Source organism: Zalophus californianus, chromosome 8, assembly GCF_009762305.2.
Source record: "Zalophus californianus isolate mZalCal1 chromosome 8, mZalCal1.pri.v2, whole genome shotgun sequence".
In the NCBI taxonomy this organism is placed as follows: Eukaryota; Metazoa; Chordata; class Mammalia; order Carnivora; family Otariidae; genus Zalophus; species Zalophus californianus.
In genome coordinates this window covers 10,743,217-10,771,001 of record NC_045602.1, presented here as the reverse complement: position 1 = coordinate 10,771,001, position 27,785 = coordinate 10,743,217, and the positions used below count along the sequence as shown (strand labels likewise).

Here is a 27,785-nt window from a genome sequence, read left to right as displayed (position 1 = left end):
TGCCTTAGCCTCTAAGAAATAGGTAACAAGGTGGCACAGCTTTCTTAAATGAGCCCTTAATTCACAAATAAAATATTTCCCCTGCCACTTGTTTTCAGCGTAATTGTAGCTGAAAGTAGGAAGTGAAAAATTCCAGGTGTTGGCGTGGAACTAATTAAGTTGAAAGCCTGATGCTTCAATCCTGTCATCTTGGGCCTTTCCACACCCTGAAAGATGTGCTTCATGCAAATACAAGCCTGCTACAGTTTACCTAAGAGCCTGAGATAATAAGATGATCCATTTTGCAGCCTGAGTGAGTTCAAAAGCTTGAGAAGGGAACCTAATAGGTGTCATAACTAGTACACCACGGTGTTTGAAATGCAAAATTGTATAAAGTAGTGGGGCAGTGATGAAATGACAAGAGAAACAGAATCCAGGTGCTGGGGTCTGGGGTGATTAATTAAGTGCCATCACTAGAGGAAAATCAATGGCAGCTGGGTCTTTTGTCTACGCAGGGAATTGTGGAAAGTTGAGGTATGGTAGAAAGAGAGATTATGAGACAATGCATACTTTTAAGTAGTAGATATATAGGCACATAAACACACAGCAAGCATAATGGTGGGGAGGTCCAAAATTAGAATTGTTAATTGTAAGATTCAAAAGAGACACAAGGAATGTGACCAGAGAGAGCATTATATATTTTTACAATGTATTTACCAGCTGACTTACCAGGTTTCCTTACTCTCCATCATCTATGGTTCCCTTCTACTTTTCTTTGTACACTATATTCTCCATTTGAGTTCCTTTCTCTGGATGCTCAGGGACCAGCATTTTGGCAGTTCTAGAGCAATATCACGTTTACCTGACCCATGTACCATCCTCTGGAGGTATCTTTAGAAACTTGAATAGACACAATCTAATGGTGACATTCATTCCTTCAACCAGTCATCCATTTTCAAAATATTTACTAAACATCTTCTATATGCAAGATCTATTTTATTTTATTATTTGTTTATTTTAGAGAGAGAGTAAGAGCGAGAGCGAGGGTGGGTAGGGGGAGGGGCAGAGGGAGGGAGAGTCTTAAGCAGACTCTGCGCAGAGCACGGAGCCCGAAAGGGGTCTCAATTTCATGACCCTGAGATCACCACCTGAGCTGAAACCGAGGGTCAGATGCATAACCAACTATGCTACCCAGGCGCCCCAAGCATTTTAAATAATAGAAGACATGAAGAGATGAAGCAGATTTGGATCCTTGTTTTAATGACTTGACACACATATAAGCAAGTGTCTACAACCCAAAATAAAAGTAATAAATGTCCTAAGCATGGTATGAAAATGTTACAAGAGGAATGTGGAGATATTTTTCAGAAAAGATCATATTTAAATTGGTTCCTGAGGATGTACGTACAAGTTTAATACACAGAGATACGGGCTGCTTTATTTAGGTTGCTGGAAAATGGGAACAAAGATAGAACATTAAGTGTGGATGTTTGGAGAAATAAAGAATAATTTACATGGGGGAAATGTGACATATTAGGTATTTTTATGTAAAGGTTCCTTCTTTTTGGAAAGATTTGGTTCTTAAAACACTGGGAAATTAGAATGTGGAACCAGAATGTCTTGCACTAGAAAGTGAATGGAAGAATTTAGGGAGCTAATACAAATTTGGGAGGGAGTTTGGAGACTCAATTTTTCATCTACATATTTTCTTAAATGAAGGCAATGTTTACATACAATAAAACTTAGCCATGTTAAGTGTGCAGTTTGCTGAATTTAGTAACTGTATACGATCATTTAGAAATCACAGCAATGTCTAGTGCTCCTGTGGGCAGTTTGCAACCAGATTCACGTCTCTTAAAGGGTTCAAACTTGATTTCTATAGTGCAGCCCTTTCTCACTGTACCCACTAAGAAATTAAGGCACACAGCTTTGTAAGGTTGAAAATAAAGCTTGCCTACAAAGAAAAGTAAATGACTTTAGCTTACAGTCACTCATTTGCCTGGATATGACTTAACTATTCTAGGGAATTCTTTCTCGGGAAGATGAGACTGGGAGTAACTTTATTGTTTTTTTCAGAGGCTTCCTTCCCAGAAAAATCAGTTACTGAACTCGGTTTATCAAACAATTGTTCACTTCACAATATTCATTAAAAAAAAAATGCCTCATATGCGCTAATTCTAAACTATTATATTACAAGCATTGCTCAGCCCAGTCCAGCCTCCATATTGAAAGTCCTGTCTTATTCTGGACTCCCAGACCTTTATAAATACTCCACCTTAGACCTCCCTCTTATAAGATAGTGCTTACACTCTGTCAAGGTAGCTGTTTCTATCACTGTAGCCAGTAAGAACCCTGATTTACTTGATCAACAGCTTATTTTCATTTCCTTTCATGGAGTCAACAATAAACATCTCACTCTGCTACTAGATGTCATCCTATGAGGAAGACAGGACAGGCATGTTTTACAGGATGAGAAAACTAAGACCAGTAGGGTGACAGGACTTTTGGTCTTTTGACTTTAATCCAGGGGCATTGCCAATATGAGGAATCTACTTCCTAAACAATAACATCTCAAGTTAAGTGTGAAGAATTTTAGTCATTGAAGACCTGAATTAATTAATATACATCCTAAAGCACTAAGCACATGCCTTACAAATGAATACTCTAAACTTTTTGTCTTTCTAAAATCACTTGCATGATGTTACAGTCATGCTCAAACGTTTATGATCCTGAGTTTCCTGCAGAGTAAATTACACATTCTTATCTTGACATTCAGGACTTCCTACTCTGACCCCAAACTTTGACCTTTTGGAGTATTCTCCATTTCTCTCTCCCATGAGCCAGCCAACCTACCTACCTACCTTCCTTCCTAAAGATGTATTTATTTATTTGAGAGAGAGCAAGCTTGAGTGTGGGGAGGGGAAAAGGGAGAGGGGGAGGGAGAGCGAGAGACCCTGAAGCAGACTCCCCTCTGAGCACGGAGCCTGATGCGGGATTCAATCTCAGGACCCTGAGATCATGACCTGAGCTGAAATCAAGAGTTGGATACTTAATTAACTGAGCCATCCAGGGACCCCTCCCATGAACCTTTCTTCATCAGAGTAATGTTTGCTCATTCCCACCCTTGGTGCCAGGTAATTTTAGTTTCTATGCTTTTGTTCTCTCCTGTTAAACATGACTCTGGAGATTATTTTTGCTTATGCCTCTTCTCCAGCATGTCTATTTCATCTCTAGAACTAAAAAATATCTGGTAATACATAATTGTTCACTTAATGGATTATCAACTGTGTGTTGCTGTTCACTTAGTAGATTATCAACTGTGTGTTGCTTCAGGAGAACAGATCGCCCACCCTAATCCCAGTTGAGGGTAGGGAGAGAGAAAGAAGTGTAATGGTGTAACTGTCTGCCTTAGTGTGTTATTTCAGGGAATTCACACAAGTTAACTCTCACATTCTTCTTGTGAGGAGCACAGTGCTCAAGTCAGGCTTCTGCAACAGTGTAGCAGGAAATTCTGAGGGAGAGAATCTGTGGGAGAATCTAAACAATGGTGTTAGAGAAGACCAAATGGTTTGTACAGAAGGGAAACCAACTCTACTATTACTTTAATTATTCATCCCATTAACTGTGACAGTGTGGTTTTAAAATCTCTTCATTACTCACTGTAATTAAGTGGTGCAGCAAACACCAGGATGTTAGAAATCACATTCCTGAAAACAGGCTGTGAGTGATGGTGTCCTTACCATATATAGACAAAACATTTTAAACAATAATTGCTTTCACATCACTTCCTGGGATGCCTCACCTGCCTTGTTTTATGTTTTTTTTTATTTTAAAGATTTTATTTATTTATTTGAGAGAGAGAATGAGAGAGAGAGAGAGAGCATGAGAGGGAGGAGGGTCAGAGGGAGAAGCAGACTCCCTGCCGAGCAGGGAGCCCGATGCGGGACTCGATCCCGGGATTCCAGGATCATGACCTGAGCCGAAGGCAGTCACTTAACCATCTGAGCCACCCAGGCGCCCCGTTTTATGTTGTTTTAATTTTTTCAGGTGGAATGTATGCAAATGTGCTGCATCAGTTTAGCACTTTCTCCTTTGCAACTCTGTAAGCATCGGCTTTTTGCAAGTTGAGCAGCTAAGAGTGAAGAGGAAGTTCAGAATTCTTTGTGTATAATTGTTGACGGATAACAATTGAAAGTAAAACAAGAGCCATGGAAAGAAAAGGGAAAGAGAAAGGGGGACCATATTCCACAGAAACAAGCTGAGCACTTTTCTAATGGTTCGATCATGGCTTTGAGTCTTTTAATTGTGAAAACGAAGAATGGAATTGGGAAAATGAAAGAGGTAAAGGTGAGCAGATGGAGAAGCAGTAGGTTTTTGTTTGTTTTGTTTTAGTTTTGTAATGTAATCTTGTGAACCATATTGCTTTCGGCTTGGGAGAAGAGGTTGGAGAGATGAGATAAAGCAGATCCTTAAGTAAGATTGTTTTTCTTCTTTATTGAGCGTGATATGATGACGTTATACAGTAGCAGAATACACATTATCCAAACATCTACAGATACGTACCAGGAGAGGTGATACCCTAAGTCATAAAATCTCAACAGATTTTAAAAAATTGAAATTAGACAAAGGGTGTTCCTTTTGTCCCTTTTAAAAAATTGAAATTACACAAAGGGTAAGCTGAGCACAATGGAATCCATTCAGAAATCCATACGTAAAAGATAGCAGGAAGTCTCCAAACACTTAGAACTAAACAACCACTTCTAAAAAACTTATGTGTCTCCGTAAAAGACTTAAGGAAAATTTAAAAAAATGCATTAAATTTACTGAAAATTAAAATACAACATATCAAAAAGTGTGGGACACAGCCAAAGCAGTGCTGCTAGGGGCCCTGTATGGAGGTACATCTAGCAGATGGGGTTCTTCATGTGATGGAATATTTCTGTATCTTGATTGATATGGTGATATTATGAATCTACACACCTTATTAAAAAAGATATAAACACACACACATACATGGTTCTAGTGTTAAATTCCTGGTTTTGACAGTGTGTTGTAATTATGCAAAATGCAAACATTGGAAGAAACTGGGTGAAGGATATGTGAGAACTCATATTATTCTTCTTTTCAAGAATTATCTTAGCAGGTCTTGTCATTTTTCTTCTATATAGTTTAGGTACATGAAATACTCTGTGTTGTCCCCCTTTGGACTTTTGTTACATAGTTATTCCATATGTCATATGTAACTGACATATTTATGAAATGTTAATATTTAACTGAGTAGGTCAAAATAGAATATTTGAAGATAATCTGATTTATTTAGGTCTTCTCCATGCATGCTTCCAAAATGCCTCCCTAAAAACTCGTGTATAACAACTCAACTAATTTTTATATTCAAAGTCTGTTCATATCCCATTTTTTTCTCTCCCCTTCTTCAACCCTCAACCCTCCAAAAGCTTCCCATTGACACAGAATAGTACTTAAAATCTTTATACTGGCTTTATTGTTACTAAGATTTCAGCTTGAATGTCACCTTCCCAGACAAGCCTGTTCTCATAACTCAGCCAAAGGCATATGACTATTCCCTCCCTACCACATGGCTATGTTTGAATTCTTAGCCTAGTTTTGTTACCATTGGTGATTTTCTGTAGTATTTGTTTACTTATTTGCTATTTCTTCTCCATAGTGTGTATGTTCCGTGAAAACAAGTGTCTTTCTTTTTTGTTCACTACTGAACCATTATTAATAATAACAGAAAACACTTTTAAAGTTCTTTATGTTTTTTAGTCACTGTTCTAAATGATATATATGTATATATGTGCCTATTTATACATGTATACATTAACATTGTTATATATTTATATATAACTAAAATCACTTCATATATTTGAGTATATGAATATAGATTCACATAAACACATTCGGAGTGATATTAGTTATGTATAAGCACTAATATGTTGACTAATTGTCATAACAGCAATGTAAGTACATATCATTATTGCTTTCATTACTATTTTATGGTTGAGAAACTGCACAGAGAGATTCAATTCGTCAAGATCACAAAAGGTGGTAAATTGCTGAGAAAGAATTCAAACTCAGTCTGGCTCAAGTCTTTCCTCTTAATTATTAAGTTAGAGCATCTAGAATGGTGTTGAGGCTGATGTGGGTTTTTAATTAGTATTTCTTGATTTGTGAAAGTGTTGAATTGGAAATTCAACTGGAATCTTCCCTGGAAGAGGTGATTATGTTTTGATTTAGCATATTATAGAGTTGGCTATATAAGGCTAAACATTTTATATCTAGAAATAATTTTACTTGTGCACATTTTGGGGGGCAATAGTCTACAAATTAAATCTTTATTATTTACTAATGAATGCTAACTTATTCATTTAAATGAGTCTTATTGGAAATGTATGAAATTATATCCTGAGCATATGAAAAAGAAATTTTTCTAATCAGAGGACAAATTAACTGTTACATCCGTGAGATTTAACAATGCACATCAGTATTCTTTTTTTTAGTATTATAGAACCCAATATAGGGGCGCCTGGGTGGCTCAGTTGGTTAAATGTCTGCCTTCAGCTCAGGTCATGATCTCAGGGTCCTGGGACCAAGCCCAGCATCAGGCTCCTTGCTCAGTGGGAGCCTGTTTCTCCCTCTGCCTCTCCCTCCCTTTTCCCCCACTTGTGCTCTCTGTCTCAAATAAATAAAAAAATAAAATCTTTAAAAAATATATTATAGAACCCAGTATACATGTGATTTGCAAATATATATCTAATATTATAACATAGCTAAAAATGTCTATGGCAATCCACAGCTTTATTAGTTAGAATATTCTTAATAATTTTTATCGTATTTAATGTTGTGTCCAGCTCTCAGGGAAATCCACAGACCTGGCACAACCTTGGCTCTCAGAAGCCTAGAGTGTAGGCTTGCTTTATAGGGCCAGGAGCTCTTAAGGACATATTGCTTTCATTTTTTCTCATATCTTAGATGTTATTAATTTAGATAGAATTCAAAAAATACAGTTGCCTTTTAAGAATAACAACTATTCTTAATGAAAGTGATGTGAGCAAATGAAAAATAGAGTTACTCTTTTATTCAACTGAGTCCTCTGTGTATTTGTATCTGCAAAGTGGGTCTGGACCCTCAATCAGAAATATGAGCTTGAGAAAGATACATTATTCTTTGTTGGTAAGTAGAAAAATTTTGCTATTCCTAGAGTAGAAATGCAAGGAATCAGGATGAATGAGGGGAGTGGGAAAGAATGGAGGACAAATGGAGAGAGCCCCAGAGGATGAGCACTCAGTGGTGGGGTATGCAGTGAAAAGTTAAAACAGCACTTGGAAACAGGTGCTTCATCATCCTATAAGCCCTTAGTATATATTGTTAATGTTGATATGTATTTTTAAAAAGATTATTGATTTGAGAGAGAGAGAAAGCAAGCAGGGGGAGGGGCAGAGGGAGAGAGAGAATCCAAGCAGACTCAATGCTGGGTGTGGAGCCTGGCACAGGGTTTGATCCCAGGATCTTGAGATTATGACCTCAGCTGAAATCAAGAGTCCGCTGCTTAACTGAATGAGCCACCCAGTGCCCCAATGTTGATACATATTAAAAAGGATATCAAGGAGGATATTTTGTTAGCTATTTAGTTAGTTTTGTTTGTATTGTTATCTGTACATCACAAAAAAAGATGCTCTTGAAACAGTATTAATAGTGGTGAAGAAGGCATCAGGCCATATATGAAACTTACGTAGGGTATCTCTAAATCTGAAGAACAATGCTGTTACATCATCCCCATTACTAGTACATAATTGGAGTGAGAATAAGTAATTTGTGCAAGTTTACCCACCTAGTCATTGGCAAAAATGGGAGCCAACATGCAAATTCTTGTACATGGCAAATGTGAATTGAAGTCACCATTGCTTCTAATTCTTCTAATGCTGCACTAGACCCTAATGGATGTGAGCTGCTGTTTCACCTGTATGAGATTTTGTATATACCATTATTGCTGTTGTGAAGACACCTTCCCCATTTCTTTGGCTCAGAAGTTTTTATGTGTGACTTAAAAACAGATTTAAGAAAAAAGAACAGCTTAAGCCTATTTTTTTTTTTTTTTGGTAACTTTGGCTACAAAAAAGTAATCTCTATCTTCTTTATTCCTTGTACAGTATTTCATTATTGTGAATATTTTTGTTGTTGAACATAACACTGATTTTCATCCTGACTTGTCTGTAAGACTTTGCCTACCTCTGGACCATGAGAGCAAGAGGGCCAAAGACTGAGTCATGTGGTATAGCATTGATTAAGTAACTGTCAAGTTAAAATGCAGTTGGAATGAGAAGATGATCCTGCGATTCTATTTTTATTTGCTAATTATGACCAGAACACAGTCTGTCAACAAATGAAATGATACTCTATCTCTAACTCCTTCCTACAAATTCAAGGAAGAGGAAGGACTTTGTGACCAATGAAGGGCTTTGAAGCAGAGAGGGTATAACTTCTTTATGTTTTAATATCATTTTTTTTCAATTTTGGAGATGTTGATTACATACATGCTTCTGTAAGATATCAGTTATTAAGAGTGATAGTTTATTGTTAAGGTCATTGTAAAACTCATTATTGGGAGAAATATTATTGTAAAACTCATTATTGGGAGAAATACTTGTGAGCTTAGTGCCCATGAACATTGTAAGGCAACTTTTTTCGGGCAAAAACAAGTTTTTATGGTATTAAACCATAAAATGATAAGTAAATATAAATACATACATATTTTTATATACATTGAGAGATGCCGAAAATTTGGGAGGTCAGGCGTGTATCAGCTGACTAGTTCAGTTATCAAGAACAGTTTTTCAAATTATTTAATTATAATTTGTTTTTTATTTCAATGTTCTTTTTTTTAAGATTTTTTAAAATTTATTTATTTGACAGAGACCAGACACAGAGCAGGAACACAAGCAGGGGGAGTGGGAGAGGGAGAAGCAGGCTTCCCGCCCAGCAGGGAGCCCGATGTGGGGCTCGATCCCAGGACCCTGGGACCATGACCTGAGCCGAAGGCAGACGCCTAACGACTAAGCCACCCAGGTGCCCCTATTTCAATGTTCTATATAAAATATAATTTTAGCATAAAGGAAGCGTTTGAATTCCCTTGAGTGTTGAAGGTTTTTTTTTTTTTAAGATTTTATTTATTTATTTGAGAGAGAGAGAGAAAGTGAACAGGGAGAGAAGCAGAGGGAAAGGCTCAAGCAGACTCCACTCTGAGCATGGAGCCCCCTGTGGGGCTTGATCTCACAATCCTGAGATCATGACCTGACCTAAAACCAAGAGTTGGATGCTTAACCGACTGAGCCACCCAGGCACCTGGAGTGTTGAAGGTGTGGATGAGTCCAAAGTACTTAGTATCCATGGAAAGGGTTAGAATTGAGATAGTCAAAATACAAATGGACAATGGCTGGATTATATATGACAGTAGAATTCTGACCCAGAACTTCTGCTGCAACCAGTTCAGGAATCCAAGCTACAACCATAGCAATCAGCCCAGAAACATCAAGACTGGTCAGTGACTGCCACATCCCTATATTTTCCACTGGGTTTTTTTTTTTTTTTAATTTTTTTATTGTTATGTTAATCACCATATATTACATCATTAGTTTTTGGTGCAGTGTTCCATGATTCATTGTTTGTTCATAACACACAGTGCTCCGTGCAGAACGTGCCCTCCTCAATGCCCATCACCAGGCTAACCCATCCCCCTACCCCCCTCCCCTCTAGAACCCTTAGTTTGTTTTTCAGAGTCCATCATCTCTCCTGGTTCATCTCCCCCTCTGACATACTCCCCTTTTCTTCCTCTCCTGTTATCTTCTTTTTCTTTTTTCTTAAAATATGTTGCGTTATTTGTTTCAGAAGTACAGAACTGTGATTCAACAGTCTTGCACAATTCACAGCGCTCACCGTAGCACATACCCTCCCCAATGTCTATCACCCAGCCACCCCATCCCTCCCACCCCCAACCACTCCAGCAGCACTCAGTTTCTTTCCTGAGATTAAGAATTCCTCATATCAGTGAGGTCATCTGATACATGTCTTTCTCTGATTGACTTATTTCACTCAGCATAACACCCTCCAGTTCCATCCACGTCGTTGCAAATGGCAAGATCTCATTCCTTTTGATGGCTGCATAATACTCCATTGTGTATATATACCACATCTTCTTTATCCATTCATCTGTCGATGGGCATCTTGGCTCTTTCCACAGTTTGGCTATTGTGGACATGGCTGCTATAAACATTGGGGTACACGTACCCCTTCGGGTCCCTACATTTGTATCTTTGTGGTAAATACCCAGTAGTGCAATTGCTTATTTTCCACTGGTTTTTAAGATGGGGCTAATCATAGAGAGTCAAATATGTTTCTCAGACCAATCACCTAAGATGTCCTGCTCCCCACCTCCAGCCTCTCTATGCCGAGAATGTCTAATCAAAGCACAGCTAAAACCTTCCCCTTTTCTCACTAGAAGGTTGTCCCACTCTCCTGCCTGCCTTTGAGCCTCTGTCAAATGCAAGTGGTGGCTGACTTGCTATTGAAAGCTCTGAATAAATAGCTTCTGTTTGTTTTCATTTGGGTGGTCTTTGTTTATTTTCACAAAGCCAATATGAGTAGAGACTTTGAAATCAAATAAATTAGATCCAAAAAACAGAAGCTAAGTTTAAAATATAATTCAGTGATTTTTATTGCAAGTTATGTGACTGTCCCCACTATATTTAAAAGAGAATTAGATTATTTCTTTATTACAAGAGGAGTTCATATGCACCAAATGAAATTAGTAAAAGAATAAGTTATGCATCTTTTAGGTTTTCTCAAGATGTGGATATCATGAAATGGTGTTTTTCATTAAAAATAAAAGGCTGATTATGTTGGTACTCAACTCACAATCTTCCCATAGCTTTCTAGAAACTTTCTTCGAATTATTTATTTTGGCCAGTCTTTAGTTGGGGATAGATATTTAGTCTTTCAGGGGACTAAAAGGAATTCTGGTAGCACTGGCCTGTTGTATAAAGTAAGAATCAAATTCTTTTAAAATCTTTCTCTAGTCTCATCTCCTCCCACTTCCTACTTCTTGAGGATGAAATTCTCTGTTGAAATGTTCACCATTTTTGAGCACACCCAATTATTTTAAACTCTTGAAAGTCAGTTCAATTCAATTCAGTAAATAAAGCCTGGATGTCTAACAAGCTCATAGGTACTATCTCTGTTCTGGAGTTTACATTCTGCTGGAATGGACATTTTCCATTGGGCTGCTCTAACTAACTGATGAGTCCCTGTCTCTTCTTCATGATCCAGTTCCTCTACTCAGTAAAGCTTTTTCTAAATCACCCAGGCAAGACTAATTGTTTCTGGTTCCAAGGTTCCAGAGCAGTATCTTTACATCTCTTTTATATCCATCACTTTTCTTTACATTGCCTTATGACTGTTTATGATAATTTTTGCAGATACCTTTAAACCATTTCAGTGGACAATACATCATGTTGCACTTTATACTCATGGTCTTTTCTCTGCCTAATCTCTGGAGTAGGCATTCTTAGTATGACCATTCACAGAATAGTAAATTGAGGATTACAGAGATTTATTAATTTTTGCAAAATATGTAGCGAGTGGGTACAGATAGAGAATTCCAACTCCTGGCTATTTGGACTGTTAAAGACTTCAGTGACATGCCTCCAACTCTGACTCTGTTAGACAGTAAATCTTCCAAGGAACAATGTGCACCTTCATTTTGTATTCTTTCCTTCCTTTGCAAAGTAAGGATAATAAGCTATGTAGAGTGTCTACCATACTGACTGGCATGTTGTGTATATAGGTATTGTTTGTGGACTGACCAAGAAGTCATGCTTCTGTCTGCAAATCCCTAACTTTCTTTTGCTTAGAGCATTTAACTTTAGAAAATTTGTGATTGCAAATTCTTTCTCTTCCTTTTTGGTGTGTAAAATCCTGTTAGAAGCTTCTTGCCAGTTTTTATAACCTGGGATTGTCTTTCTCAAGGACCCAGGGGCCATTTCTTTGAAATGTAATCATGGAAGATCTTGCCCTCATCTTCTACTTTCTGTAGGGAGGGGGGAGAGGCTAACTTTGGTGGACACCTTGTTCCCTGCATAAAATTTCCTCCTGTCAAAGTTTACTTTTTCTTCCGGTGAGCCCAATTAGCAAACACAGATGACCTAAGATTCCCCCATCCCAGCTCTTAAAAGCTTACCAGCCATTATTTTTAGTAGAGTTGAGCTTAGACTGAGTTCTGGCCACTCTTCCCTATTGCGTGGCCTCAAAGTCTTTCCTTGCCTGTATCTTCGTGAGGTGCAATTTTTGCTTTGACACACTTTGAGCTTTGGTTTATCTTTCAGTCTCCTTTCTCAGGAGTGACGCTTCTTCTTTTGTTCCTATGAAGTTATTTCCCAATTTCCAATCCCCATATTAATTTTCAGGCTTTGGAAATGACATCAAAATTTCCGGGAATTCTAGCAGATTCTCTAAATCTTATTTAATTCTGAGTTTTTTTTTTTTAACACTTTATTTATGTATTTTAAATGAGTGACCATGAAAATAAACTCTGAATTGGTTATCTATAATAGGGCATTTTTCAGTGGTTTTTCTTCTCTTCTATTCTATTCTTTCTGTTCTACCATACACACACACACACACACACACACACACACACACACATAAACATATATATGTATATATTATACCTATGACTAGTTTGTTAATATTATGAAATGATATCTTGGAAAAAGGTCATATATTCCAGTAACATGTAAAAATAATTTCTACTTGTAATAGAAAACATTAAAGAACGTATTAAAATAGATTCTAAATGAAACCATTAAAAACTGAAAGATAATACAAATATTTAATGTCCAAAAGATATTCCTAAAATGAAATTGTAAATTGTAAAGTTGGATCTTACTGTACCTGTGAAAATTCTTGTAAAGTTCTCAGAGATGAGCTTCTGGGGAAGAAAATTACGGTAAACTTTTTAAAGACAAAGTTCTGCAAATGAATATCTCCCATGTCAGTGGCAATTCAGTGAATAAAGGAGTTTTTTCAGCAAATGTTATTACAATAATTAGATATCTAAATTCAGGAAAAAAATGAACTTTGATCTATACCTTAGATTAACAAATATGTACAAAAATTAACTTGAAACAGATCATAGATACAAATGTAAAACCTAAAATTAAAACTCTTAGAATAAAATATAGGAGAAAATTTTTGTGACCATGAGTTAGGCAAATATTTCTTAAGTATAGCACCAAAAACACAGTTCATAATATATGTTTGGAGTTAGCCTTTGCGACTTCCATTATCCTTCCTAACTTTGTAGTTTCCTAAAAGAAAAGTATGATGAGAAGTTGCTTGAAGAAAAAAACGATAGCCCTCCAGAGCTCTGCATTTATAGTAACATGTTTCTATCTTTATCTGCAGATCAGCGTTTGGCAAATTTGTTGTCTAATGATTTCTTTGCTTTAAAATAGCCAACAGATTCTTGGCACCTGGGTGGCTTAGTTGGTTAAGGGTCCAACTCTTGATTTCCACTCCATGATCTCAGGGTCATGAAATCAAGCCCTGCATCAGGCTCTACACTAGGCTAAAGATTCTCTCTCTCCCTTTTCCTTTGCCCCCGTCCCCTGCTTGTGTACACATGAACACACTCTCATTCCTTTCTCTCTCTCAAAAAAAAAAAAAAGCCAACAGATTCTGCAAGAATATCATAAAATAGCCTAAATAATATGAGCCTACCTAATCAACTGGTAACATGTATTAGCCTTCAGGTCTGCATCTTATAATTTTAGGATAAAAGGGTTAACCTAATACCAGACTTTGAGAAATCTGTATGCAAAATGACCCATTGTGTTTTCCCCCTTACTTTTTGAAATCTCTTGGGCATTATTGAAAAATGATATGTGTTATTTGTGATGGCCATTTTGTGTTCTCATTTTCACATCCAGAACTGAGTAGTTGCCCATTCCGTATCCCATTCAGACCCCGTTACCCATATGATTTCTGAACAGTTAAATTGTGCCAATACAAGATATCATTAGAAGGGATTCATGAATCGCACACATGGCAGAGTCAGTTCAGCGGGGACCAGAAAACTCTCAGATGCCTGTGAATAATAACTGGAATTACATGGTACTGGTTTCTTGTGGAGGTCGTAAGTATGAAATTGGAAGTGCCCATACACCCCACATTTTATACATTGCATGCTATTAAAAATTCAAAGGCTAACTCCAAACATATATTTTGATTATAACAAAACTATCAGAAATGAAAACAATGATCTCAAGGTATTTGAGTTAAACCAGCAAAAGAACACCAGAAAAAAAATAATTATGAAGAAAAAAGAATTAAGAAAATCGTCTAGTGTGTCTTATTCCGTAGTATTGGGCAGAAGCTGTCATTTCTGTAGTTATCTTTTTGGGAACACTATTTGAATCTTAGAGTCATAGGTTTCTAGAGGCTTTTAAATTAATCTTAGTTTGAGGCCACTTGTGTGTGGAATTCCGCTGGTATATAGATTGGTGGCGTGCTATACTATATCTTTAATCTTGACTCTTGTAGCTATGATCAAAAGAATTTGAAATCTTGCCTTCAGGCAAGGATAAAGCATTTGTGCATTACTGTCTCGTCTCGTAGATCCAGTTACCACGTTGGAGATCATGCAGACTTTGGAAGGTATTTCCTTTGGAAAGATCGCTTGTGCTTGCTAGACCTAATTATGTGTATAGATCAAGTAAGTCCTTGATAATATTTAGCTAGATCTATGTGTAACATTGTGAAAAAAACAAGTCAGTTTTTGTCGGGGTTCTCCTAATATTCCGTATTCCATAGGTTGTTTGGTTATGATCTCATAGGGAGAAAGTCAGTTTGCACTCTGAGACTCTTTCATGACCCTTAATGCTAGTGGCAAAATTTTGGGTAGGTAGAGCAAGGATTTCTTCTATTTTTGACACTTTTGACTTGAGCACAATGTTTACTGTTTCTCAATTGCCTAACTCTGGTGATATGAACATGAAATAAAATTTCTGGGTTAAGAGAATAAGCTTGGTAGCTGTTTCTGTGTAGAGAACACAGAGTGTACTTTGCCAGCTCTACTCCTCTATCAGTGAAAATCTATCCAGCCAGAAACTTTGCAAACAGGAACTAGTAGATATTCATAGTTTAAAAGTGGGCAGTTGTATGAGATTAAGTTGCTTCAGAAAACTTTGAGGAGGAAGCTCTGAACCATTTTTTTTACCGTTATATATCCTCAGGATTTTGTGGTTACATGTGAGACTTGTAGAAACTATCTCTTTCATTAAATTGTTAAGGGCGATAAAAGAGTAATTTGACCAGGATCCATTGGATTAATTGTGGCTCTTCTGAGAAGCCATGACAAAATCATTAAAATTCATGAATATGGAGAAAGCATTCCTTTGATAGCCAATATGTTTTTATTTATCAGAGGACTGAGCTGATTGCTTTGAGTTGATCAAAATCTTTCTAAATTTATTAGCACTTAATATACCTGGGCGGTAAAAGCCACTTGTTGACCAAGGAAGTTAGGCAAAGCATTGCCCTTAGCTTCTGGAGTGGTCTCTTATATGGGATCATAGTTAAATTACAGATAGCTCTTTGGGACATTGACAAGTTTCTGAGAAGTCACTGATATTTTTATCATTCTTAATTGTCTTCCCTATTGAGGTCATAATACCATCAAGTCATGCACAACTCCAAAAGCGCATCTATTGTTTGTATAAACTCCTTTAACTTTTTGTTAAAAGTGTTTGTATAACACTCCTTTAACTTTTTCCAGGGTTCCGGCTCAAATCATAGGTGCTCAGTTTAGTTACCTGAGCAGAATAAGCATTAGGAAAGAAACTTCTTCAGTGACCATAAGTTCAGTGATTACACCATATCCCAGGCAGGGAATGCTTTTGCCATTTTTAAGATAAGAGCCAAATCAAAAAACATTAATTCAGGATTAAACAAGAGGGGTCTGTAAAATCAGACCTGAGTATATTTGATTCCTGGATTATAGCCAAATAGTCCTGTATTCTCCTTCATCTAGAAGGAGTAAAATTGCAGGATTAAGATTTGAGTAAAGTTTAATATTGGCAAACAAAGTAGACAATAAAAGGTTTTCATAAGCTTTCACATGATCATATAAGAATTAACCAGAGTTCTTGGCATTGGAGCCCATGGAGTTAGTGGAAAAAACAAGCATCATACCTGCAGAAGCTTCAAGCAGTTTGGCTGCTGCTGGTAACTTCACACAAGCAGGAAAGGCCTGCCTGTGCTCCTGAATGGAGGGTTATGCTAATGGCAGTGGACTCTTGTATGAACCATCTTACTGTGTCCTAACGCCGTCAGCCTTCTCTCTCATAAACAGGAAGATGGATGGTTTTTGTAGTTAGGGATACCCAAAGTTTCAGGTTGCTGCAGACAGGCCTTTAATGAGGAGGCTTGTCAGCGTTTGGATCCATGGGAGATGTAAGGGCTGAGCTATATTAGAACAAATAATAATTATTGTCTACAGGAAACAGTCAATCCTAAAAGCATGCAATCGAGCAAACAAACAAAAAGCCCCAAACCAACCGAACAAAAACCTTGAGTTGTCTTTTAGTTTGGAGACAGATATAATTGGAGAGCTTTTATTTTCACAGAGTACAGAAAACATCCATCTTCTGAGATTGTGACCCAAATATTGCATAGATTCTTTATAGATTTAAAAGTTTTCTCTTGATGCTCTGTGCAACTCTTCAGCTAATTTAAATTATATGGAGTCCTGTGGACTGTTTCAGGAGAGCACGGTGCTAAATATTCTCCATGCCATTTCAGAGTGAATACTCAAGCAAAAATCAAATCTTTAAGTTTATCATTTAGACATTGAGGGAAATATGAGAGAGTTCTTATCCATACCTGAAGCATAACTAACTAGGTATATTGCTGATAGTCCCACCAAAAGAACAAAGGAATACTAACTACCTTTACCTACTGGTATTGAAAGAAGATAGCAAATGAATCTGCCATTGTAAAGTGTTTGTTTAGCAGATAGAACCTCCCTGGAATCTGGGGAGCAGGGCTCTATTGATTGCCCTCAGGGCTTGTAGAGATAAGTAGCCTTTTCCGTTAAGCTTCTTAACTGGCCATGTGGAAGTACTGCAGGGACTGGTACATGGCACAGTGTGTCCCCACTCTAGTGGAAATTCAAAGAGGTATTCCTCCTGAGCTTGCTTTATGTGCCAGACAACGCTGCAGTATAATTCAGGCAGGGGTTTATATAGAATAATTTGAATTTTTATAAAGTCAACTCCATATATTCTGTTCAGGTTAATTGAATCTTTGGCACAAAGAGTAGAGTGTAACTCATCTACTATTTGGTTTGTAGAGGCTAGTAGGTGCACAAAGTTGCACACTCATTTTTTATATCACACATGGAGAACTAACTGATCACTTACATGTTCTACATAAATAAATATGATTTCTGAAAAGTGGATCTCTAGCATGTTCAAGTTAGGTCAAGGGGAGAATTGTGGATTGGTGCTGTTGCCATCTTTTTGGATCCACTGTATGCAGTTGTAAGATGACTAGGTAGAATTTAAGTAAACTCTATGCAAATTAAAGTCATTCTAGTTGTCATATATTTGCATATTGTGGGGTCAGCAAATTATAGCCCTTGAGCTAATCCAGCCTGCTACCCGTTTTCATACAGCCTATAGGCTAGGAATGATTTTTGTATTTTTAAATGGTTGGAAAAAATCAAAAGGAGAATAATATTTTATGACATGAAAATTCTATGACATTCAAATTTCAGTGTCCATAAAGTTTTACTGAAATACAGCTATGTTAATTTGTTTACATATTATCTATGGCTGCTTTCACACTATGACCACAGAGTTGAATAGTTGTAATAGAGATCATATGCACCATAAAGCCTGAAATATTTACACTCTGGCTCTTTAGAGAAAAGTTTGCTAAACCCTGTATTAAAGTGACCCAGGATGCTAATTTTTATATGTGATACTTTTTTCTTAGTTTGACATAACTGATATTTGGGATATAATCTGTATATTAGACAAAGAATAATAAGTATATTGCAACAGAAATGGAGACTCTAAGGTGTAGATTTTCCAGCAATTAGACGCATTGAATAGGGCATGTTATTTGGGATCAGGTTAGTGTCTGCCACCATCCAACTGCGTCTTTGTGCAAATACATTAATGATTTTACACTGCAGCAATCAGTAAATAAATGTTGGCTTGAACCAAATGAGCAGTTCTTAAAGAATTATATTCAGCCAAATTAGGAAAAAGTATAGATTATTATTTTAAAATACATTTTTGTTTGATTTGGCATAACCTTCCTTTTTTATCTGAGAATCTGTTATTCCTAACTGTGGAGATGAATATACTTTTTCTTTGTACGAAGGTACCGTAGTCGTAGGAGGTTTTTTTATTAATTTTTAATTTTCCAAAAGGCAAATTAAAACCATGGCAACCCAATTACATACGTATACACACACATACACAGAAGTATATGCGTATGTAAATAAATATACATACAATACATGTATACATACATTTGTATTTAGGTGTCAAATGTTTGTGTATTTATTTATCTATTTTTAAATGTTTAGGTGTCAAATAATTTTAAATTCTCTAAACCATTTGGCTCGATGAGTTTACTGCCACCTCCGTTCTGAAATACTCCTATACTTGATACATATGAGTCTTTAAGTAAGGATTATAGTATACATAATTTTTGAGAAAATATTCTAATTCTGATAGAATATTAAGTAACATTTAAGTGACTAGTGCCATACTGGCTATTTATTGCTGTGGTGATTACTTAAATGGCATGTCTTTTAAGATGTTGACTTATGTCCTATGAGTAGAATCATTTCTCCTATTTTTTTCCTAAGAAAAAAATTCTACCAAGATTTTAGAATTCATTGTGATTCATAGTTTCTGTGTCTACGGAAGTATTTTGAGCGCATTCTCTTCTCTAACACAAACACCTCATGAATTGATCTGCCATATTACGGGTCAGAGCAAATGGCCTGCTGCTCTCAGAAAATAGGGCAATTCCCATTACAGCCTCTACTCTAAACTTTTTTATCTTCATGGGCATTTGAAAGAATGTGACTTAGGAATTGCATCTATTCTTTTCTGACAGTATAACTCCAGTTACTTAAATATCTAACTTGTATCTATTGATCTCTATTGAAATCCCTTTGTCCTCAAAAACCTTTGAGGAATTCTCTAGAACTGTACAGGTGTTTGTTCTGCAAGTAAAAAAATGGAAACCCTGGGGAGCTTATGTGTACAAGGATGGTTCTGACACAGTCCATTTGCACTGATAAAATCCCATAAATTGGTTTATTTCATGTTCACGATTTTATGTCTTTTACAAGCCTTTTAGTGAAGTTGTTTTTATTTCTGGTGTTGACTGATATATAAAATGATGTATAAAATGAATTATGGACATCACAAAGAAAATTCATATCAGAATCAAGATTTATATATACCTATGGTATTGATATATATAGTGGAACTGCCTGAGATGTTATTGATAGAGACAGTTGCCAAATATTTTTATCAAAGCACAATTAAGGATCTTCAAAGAATAATGAATAATGGGTAAAGTACTAAGACAATGAAGAGAAGGAAATGCTTCTTATTTCTTAAAATATATGAGTAAATGAAATTTTATAAACCTCTAGACTTCGTAGCTTCAAATTGATGTAAGACAAATCTTAAATTATTGAAAGACAGTTTATTAAATTACTTAGGAAAAGAAGAGTGATTTCCAACTAGTAACATTATTTCAATAGTTTAAATTCCTATGAGACAATATTTTTTCTCTCCTTTGATGAGGTCACTGGCTTAGTAAAGCATGGCTGGAGGCAACTTGATTACAGATGATTCACATGGAGCAGACTTCAAATTGTGGGTTAATCAGTATGATTCACTGGTGTGATATGGCTGTCAACAAAAATTTAATGTTATCATAAGTTCATTATGAGAAATAAACTGTCTGGAACAAGTGCAATAATATTCTGCTCTATTCAGAACTGGCAAAGTCACAAGGGGTGTTGTATTCTCTTCTGACTTCCATGTGTTGCAAGTAAAATTAAGGGAAAAGAATGTGTTATTAGCTGAGTGACCAAAGGGGTGAGAGGAACTGAAATTATATCAAACAAAGGGGACAAGGGGTTTTGTAGCTTTCAGGAATGCCCAGTACATCTGTTTGGATGAGGGATGATTGCACTTGGGATTTAGTTTTAACTACACAGAATTAAGTTTATTTTTGCTATCTGCTTAATTTTTTGGATTTTTTTTTTTCTATAGACATAGGAGTTTCCCTACAGTTGTTTGACTGCCTAATCTTTCCCTGTGTGTTTTTAAATGCATTTTAGATTTTAAATTTCTGTATGTGGAGACACCTCCAGCTAGATCATAGCCTATTTCATTCAGTTATTTGTCCACTTCTAAAACATTTTACTAAACTATTTTATTTAATGTGGCCTGATAGTATTTATTGATCTGAAAGGTTGTGCTCATCCTCAGTAATCTTGTTTAAAAAACAAATTTGACTGTTAACATCGGTCAGCATTATCAGTTTCCTACACTTCCCCAGAAATTAAAGAAGTAGACAGTTCTGGTATACAGTGTGGTTAATTGAAGCACAGGCTTGATGGCATTTTATTCTGTTAATTTTAGTTTGTGATCTTTGACTATTCCCTAACCTACTTGAAACTTTTAAAAATGTGAAGAATCATAATAATACCTATTCCATACAGTTACCTGGAGAATTTTAGGATATGCTATATGTAAGGCAGTTTGTATAGTGCATTACACCAGGAATACACTAAACAGATTATTACTATATTATTTTTCCTGGTAAATATTAGAAATAAGCCTTAGAATTTTGGAGTTTTGAAAGCAGTCCTATTAGTTTTCTAGGCTTGCCTTTACAAAAGACCATAGACTGGGTGGCTTAACTGACAGAAATTTATTTTCTCACAGCCCTGGAAGCTGGAAGTCCAAGATAAACGGTGTTGTCAGGGTTGGTTTCTTCTGAGGCCTTTTTACTTGGCTTACAGATGGCCACGTTCTCCCTGTGTCTTCATACGGTCTTCTCACTCTATCTGTGTCCTCATTTCCTCAGGAAACCAGTCATATTGGATTAGAGCCAGCCCCTATGACCTCATGTTAACCTTAATTACCTCTTTAAGGACCGTACCTCCAAATGAAGTCACATTCTGAGGTACGGTGAGGGGGAGGTTAGAACTTCACCATAAATTTTGGAGGGAAATAGTTGAGCTGCTAAGAGTAATTGTGTCAAATTCACTTTAGAAAACTCTGCAATAGTGAATTTTTCCATCAGGAAATATGTACTATCATGTTGATTGCTGTGGCATCCACAGCATCCTACACATGGAAGGGACCTAAATATCCATCGGTGGTTAGGTGGACAAAGAAAATCTGGTATATGCATACAATGGAAAAGCTTAAGCTAAGATTTCAAGAAATTAACAAAACCCTGTCACAGGAAGTGGCTGCTATAAGACTTCAGGTCAAAACAGAAACAGATGCTTTTGAGACTCCATGAAGGTCTATTAAGTCCTTGACTGGTCCCTCAAAGACAGCTTAAATTTAGGGCTGTGAAGGCAGAGAGTGGTGGCCTGGGGAATGATACCACCTATATTCTTGCTTAACTGTGAAATGGGAGAGTGACAAATTTATAATTCCCACAAGAAGGAAGTCAGAAACAATGGTCTAAAGATTTGACTGGGAAGACACTTTTGACGACAGAGATCACTGTCCTTAAATTTTTAATGAAGTAAATATTTTTCTACTTTTTACCCTCAGGAGGTTTTGAAAACTCTTTTATAGATAATCTTCCCAAGATTATTTAAGTGTCGATACATCATAAATGACACAAGTGCTTTCAATTCTTCTGGAGTCAGGGAATCATGTATAGTTTGTTTTGTTTTGTTTTTGGAGCTGTAATCCTTTTTATTTTCTCTGTTTAAAATCAAGCATAAAACAAATATCAGTCGTTATACACTAACATGTTCAAAGTACATCATTTGTGCAAGAGAAGGACTAAAAACAAAAATGTGTTTCCAGAGATCCGAACAAAGTGTCAGGGCCTCACCTTGCACAGCCTTCCAGTGGTGCCACTTCGTAATCGCTGGCTCTAAACAAGGTTGCACAATTCTTTGCCAGGTATTTTAGAAAATCATGAAGATAATTCAGTAATAACATGAGGTTCTTCTCATCCAGAGTTGTGTAGGCCAACGTCGCTCCAGTTCGTAAAAATAATCTCAGTAGATGTGGTGCCCAATACAACTGGTCATGGGTGCATCCAGATGATCTCCGAGGATCTCCGTGTCCTGGGGTCTCTCAGATTTGTAGAGTAGCTGAGTGCCCAAAAGTACTTTGAAGTATTCCTTTATCCCTGCCACAGCCTCATTAACTGCATACTCCTTATTATCTGTGTTTTCCTGAGATTTCTTGTATTGTGCATATAATGGAGTCCACATTCTTCTTGGCAGGAAGACAAAAGACCTGCTGCTGCTGCCTGGTAGTTAAGTTCTAATCCTCAACAAACCACGGTTTTAGTTCTTTAAGAATCTTTACTTTAATTCTCTTCATGAATAACTTCTTCAGTGTCAACAGTAGGATCCACTGGGGCCCTTTACTTGTAAGGAGGCTGAGGTGTCTCCCTGGTCTTCCACCATCTGCATTTCCAGGTGTTTTCTGTTTGTGCTTTTTGGCTTTCACTTCAACATTTTTCTATTGGCAGAACAGACATCTTCTTTTCTGGGGCAGCCCCCCTCATCTTCCTTTCTGCATATTGCTCCTGACTGGCTCTCTGAAGTTCACACTGTTTCTGCAGATTAGTACCCACATATTTGAGTATTCTGCTTTCTAGAACCCATTCAATCCCAATTTTTATTCCAACCACTGTAATGTAAAAAGTATTTCACTTGTTTGTCCTTTATGGCAACCTTTACATAAACGTTGTATAGTTTATTTTGTAAACTGTTTTGCTAGTAACTCTATCATCTGTATTCTTTGCCAGCCACGGTTCTTACTACATTTCCCTTATACCATACACATCAGCCTTACAGAAATGCACTAAAAATCTGAATGGACTCTGCTTTCTCCCAATTGTTTCCATATGCATGTGCTCTTCACTGTAGGAATGCTCTTTACCCATGCACTGGCTGGCTAATTTCTCATCCTGCAAGGTTTGATTCAGTCACAGCGTTCACAAGGGTGCTTCCCCTCATCGTGCACTAATCAGAGTTTGGTTCTTTCCCCATGCAACCATTTCCCATGTTTCCTGCTTTCATAGTGCTTATCCATAATGCTTACCCAATGCTCTAAAATTCTGGTTTATTTGTCTATTAGTATAATAGACTATGAGCTGTTTCAGAATAAGAACCATGGTTTCTAAATGTTTCCGTCTCTTGCAATAATGTAACACCTGGAAGATTATAGCTAATTAATGAAAGCTTGTTAAAAGAATAAAAGAATGAGTAAACATAACATGAACATAACATACACTAATACCCAACTATATACATCAACAGGAAATTGTCCAAAGCCAAGTTCAGAGGAGTATGATCCTAAAACTGCATTGCCTTACTACCCTTCCTTTACTGTCAATGTCATTGGAAATAAATCTGATTCTCAGTGTTGAGTATGAAATGATAAATGATAAAGCAAATCCCTGAACTCTTGCAGTCAGAGGAGATGCTCAATGATACCATACATGAAGGAAAAAACATTTCTATTTGGGCATAGCAAAGGAAACCATTTTCAGCTCAAACATCATCAACAAGAAAGTTAGTTTCATCCAAAGGAGCAAATTATAGTAACATTTTCGCAACAAAAGCATATGGCCGACTGCAAAACACAGAGGCTGACCACAGAATTATGGAGTCAGAGAGCAAAGAGTACTTCAATTGGAAAGAAGCAAGACGGAAAGCTACAGGGCACCCTAGAGGCCAAACACGTGACACTTATTAACACATGAATTAATGGGTGGCCTTTTAAAAAAAAAACATTTAAAGGACAAAGGCCGATTACTTCAAGTGAACCTGAAAAGTATAATAAAAAATTCAGAATTATCTTCATTGAAATTGAGCCAGCGATGGAAATTACTAGGCATACCCAAAAGAGAAAGAGATATGCCCAACAATTCAGTCACTATGAACCAATGTCCCAGCAGGCGGGGCTGTTTTGTGGAGTAGTGAAAAGAATTCTAAAATTCATCTTTGGGGGAAAGTATGAGAATAATCAGAGAATTTTTGCAAAAAAATAAGAATAAGATAAACTGCAAAAGTGAAACAATGCATCGTATATTTTAAAATGATAATATTGATACACAAAGAAAGATTGATGGAATAGAGTAAGATCAATATTTATATAATGTTAATATATTAAAGGAGTGGAATCTTAAGTCAGTAATTACTAATCAAGTGATGGCAGAGTAAAGGCATTCAATTCTGTTCTATTCCCTGAAACTCACTGAAATCAGGGCAGCAATAACACCAACAAAAAAAGTGCATTTCAAATTCAGTAAGAATTTTAGCTATGAAGTAATTGCAACATCAGATCTCTAGTTAAGCCTTCTCAAAGTATTATTATTTTACTAAAATTCTTATCTCATCTTTTTACTTTGGTTTGGGCATAATAGTTAATACAGTTGATGCTCCAGAGTATCTGCTTTCAGCGGCTTTCCCTTGATTTGTCATATCTCTCTGTCTCTTGTTCACTGTCTCTTTCTTTCTTTATCTCTGCCTTTCACACCCACACACACCCACCCCCACACACACCCATACCTCCACCTGCCCCACGCACATTCCCCACCCCCACCCCGCGCACATTCCCCACCCCCACCCCGCGCACATTCCCTACCCCCACCCACGCACCCACACCCACGGAGCCACCCCTTCGTTCAGCTAATACTCCCTAAGTCATTTGCAGGGCGGCACTCCTCTTTAGGAACCATCATGTCTCTCTACAACACCATCTCGGTTCTAAGTGTACGTTTATATCAGACAGTTGTGTTGTTCTCATTGTTTGAGCTGTTGTATGGTTATTCTTTGTTTTATGATCTTACCTGCTCTCCTGTTTACTTCAAGTTAAGTTCAGGGAGTCAATTTTTGTTTCGTCCTTTCTGCCTTTAAGATGCTGATTTTTTGATATTTTCTAGATGAGTAGAAAATAGGCTTATAAGCTGAACTTCTCTGGATTTTTAGTTTTTCAAGGTAATGTGACTAGGAGGAGGGTCTTCTCTACTAGTGGTATTAGAGGTAGCATTTGAGCTTTCAGGGTGGTCCCTCTGTTGGCATGGAGGGAGGGGGAGGCGGTGAGGGAGAGGCAGGGGAGGTGGAGAGGGAGAAGTCAGGGAGTGGGGGAGGGAGAGATTTATTTTAAGGAATTAGTTTATATGATTTTGGGGAAATGATAGATCCAGAATTTACAGGTCAGACAGGCCAGAAACTCAGGGAAGGGTTGATGCCATTGCTGGAATTTGGAAGCATGGTGGAGACAGAACGCTCTCTTGCTTGGGGTCCTTCAGTCTTTTTCTCTATGGCCTTTAAAGGGTTGGATGAGGCCCAGGTACATATGGAGGATAATCAGACTACGTGTTAAGCTCATGTAAAAAATACCTTCACAGCAGCATCTAGACTGGTATTTGACCAAACGTGTGGGTACCATGGGCTAGGACTAGCCAAGTTGACCCATAAAATTTACCGTCGCAGTGATTCGTCAGTCCCCATTTTTCTGTCCCTTTTCTTTCCCCAAACAACGAGCAAATAGTGGCATACAGAAGCACACTCATCCCCAGCCATTATTTATTTGAAAGAATTTGAAATCTTCCTTGTTCAAATTTGTATGCCGTTGCTTTATTTCTAAGAACCTATTAAAATATCTGAAATTCTATTTTTCTCATACCATTATTTAATGATTTTTAGGCTTATTCTTGTATTAACTTTTTAAAAATGTATTTATTTGAGAGAGAGAGAGAGAGAGAGAGAGAGTACGAGCATGCCCCCGTGAGCTAGGGGGAGGGACAGAGAGAGAGGGAAAAGCAGACTTCCCACTGAGCTTGGGGTGCTATGTAGGGCTCCATCTCAGGAGTCTGAGATCATGACCTGAGCCGAAATCAAGAGTTGGACCCGATTGAGCCACCCAGGCCCCCCTTGTATTAACTTTTGTATCTACTAATGATAACATTACTTTGTATATTTTCTATTTTAATGTGAAATGTGCATTTTTGTGGATATTTATATATGGAAATTACTTGAATTATTTGACCTCAGATGAAAATTCCTCCTGAAAAATATTTCTCTTTGCTTCTACAGGTTTCCACAATCACTATAGATCCATGAGTTAGAATTTTCAAGTAAATTAGCATCTTGCAGCTCTTTGGGTTACCCAAGTAGTGTTGGGTGATAAACCTATCTCAGGACTGGGGTGTGTTTGCAAAAATCTCAGGAAAAAAAATCAATTTTTGTTTTTCCGCTCTGCTCAGGGCCTAAGTATCCAAAAGGATTTCTTGCATCAAGGCAATGATATAGTTATTGCTAATTTTCTCTCCAGAGTAATTGCTTTTTTCCCTACTATGTCATGCATGGATGAAAGAAATGTGCTTATTTGTTGATTTTATTTTATTTTTGTAAAGATTTTTTTTTTTTTTATTTATTCATGAGAGACAGAGGAGGAGAGAGAGAGAGGGAGAGAGAGAGAGGGAGAAGCAGAGGGAGAAGCAGGCTCCCAAGGAGCAGGGAGCCCGATGCGGGACTCGATCCCAGGACCCTGGGATCATGACCTGAGCCGAAGGCAGACGCTTAACCATCTGAGCCACCCAGGCGCCCTGTTGATTTTATTTTTTGGTTATTATCAGGGAAGCTGTCAGTGTGGTCAACTGGGTATATTAAGTATATAAGTTATTTGAGTATGATTTTCAATTTATCACATTTTTCCTTATTTTTTAAAAATCACTACTCTATTGGAAATGTCTTGTTTCTATTGAAGTATTGTTAAGTTATGAATTCTCTAGTTTTGAATTTGTACTGTCAGGGGATTTTTCTATTTGATTAAGCATTTCAAAAAAACAGATCTTGGGGCACCTGGGTGGCTCAGTCATTAAGCGTCTGCCTTCGGCTCAGGTCATGGCCCCAGGGTCCTGGGATCGAGCCCCACATCGGGCTCCCTGCTCGGCGGGAAGCCTGCTTTTCCCTCTCCCACTCCCCCTGCTTGTGTTCCTTCTCTCGCTATCTCTCTCTCTGTCAAATAAATAAATGTTTAAAAAAAAAACAAAAACATCTTTTGGGTATTTTGAGTACAGTTGACCTTCAAACAGTGCAAGGGTTAGGGTTAACCGGAACCCTGCAGAGTTGAAAGTCCACATACAATTTTTGATTTCCCCAAAACTTAACCACTAGTAGCATATTGTTGAAAGCCTTACCAAGAATTTGAAATGAGCTCTTCATAAATAAGCATTGAATGTAATTAAATTAATTTGGGATTGGCACTAAAAAATATTAAAATACATATGCGCCTATTTTATTCTGAGAACTTTGATATCTCCTATCAAGTGATTCCAGTATCATGACTCCTTATTGGGATTTCTGACTCCATGAAGTTGCAGTTTAGGGAATTGTTTGGAAACATAGAAAATTATGGCCTCTAGGCTTGACCTTATTCATAAACCCTCTCCTCTTGGAATCTAGGACACAGAGC

The 27,785-nt window shown here is 37.2% G+C and overlaps 1 protein-coding gene and 1 pseudogene across 1 annotated transcript in view; one reads left to right on the top strand and one right to left on the bottom strand.

The window, feature by feature from the left end:
• LOC113937895 (trafficking protein particle complex subunit 2-like) overlaps nt 1–27,785 on the top strand; it is a 96,091-nt gene that overhangs the window by 46,809 nt on the left and 21,497 nt on the right. The gene's annotated exons all lie outside the window — the stretch shown is intronic.
• The window catches only part of LOC113937518, a 75,464-nt pseudogene that overhangs the window by 47,112 nt on the left and 567 nt on the right, over nt 1–27,785 (bottom strand).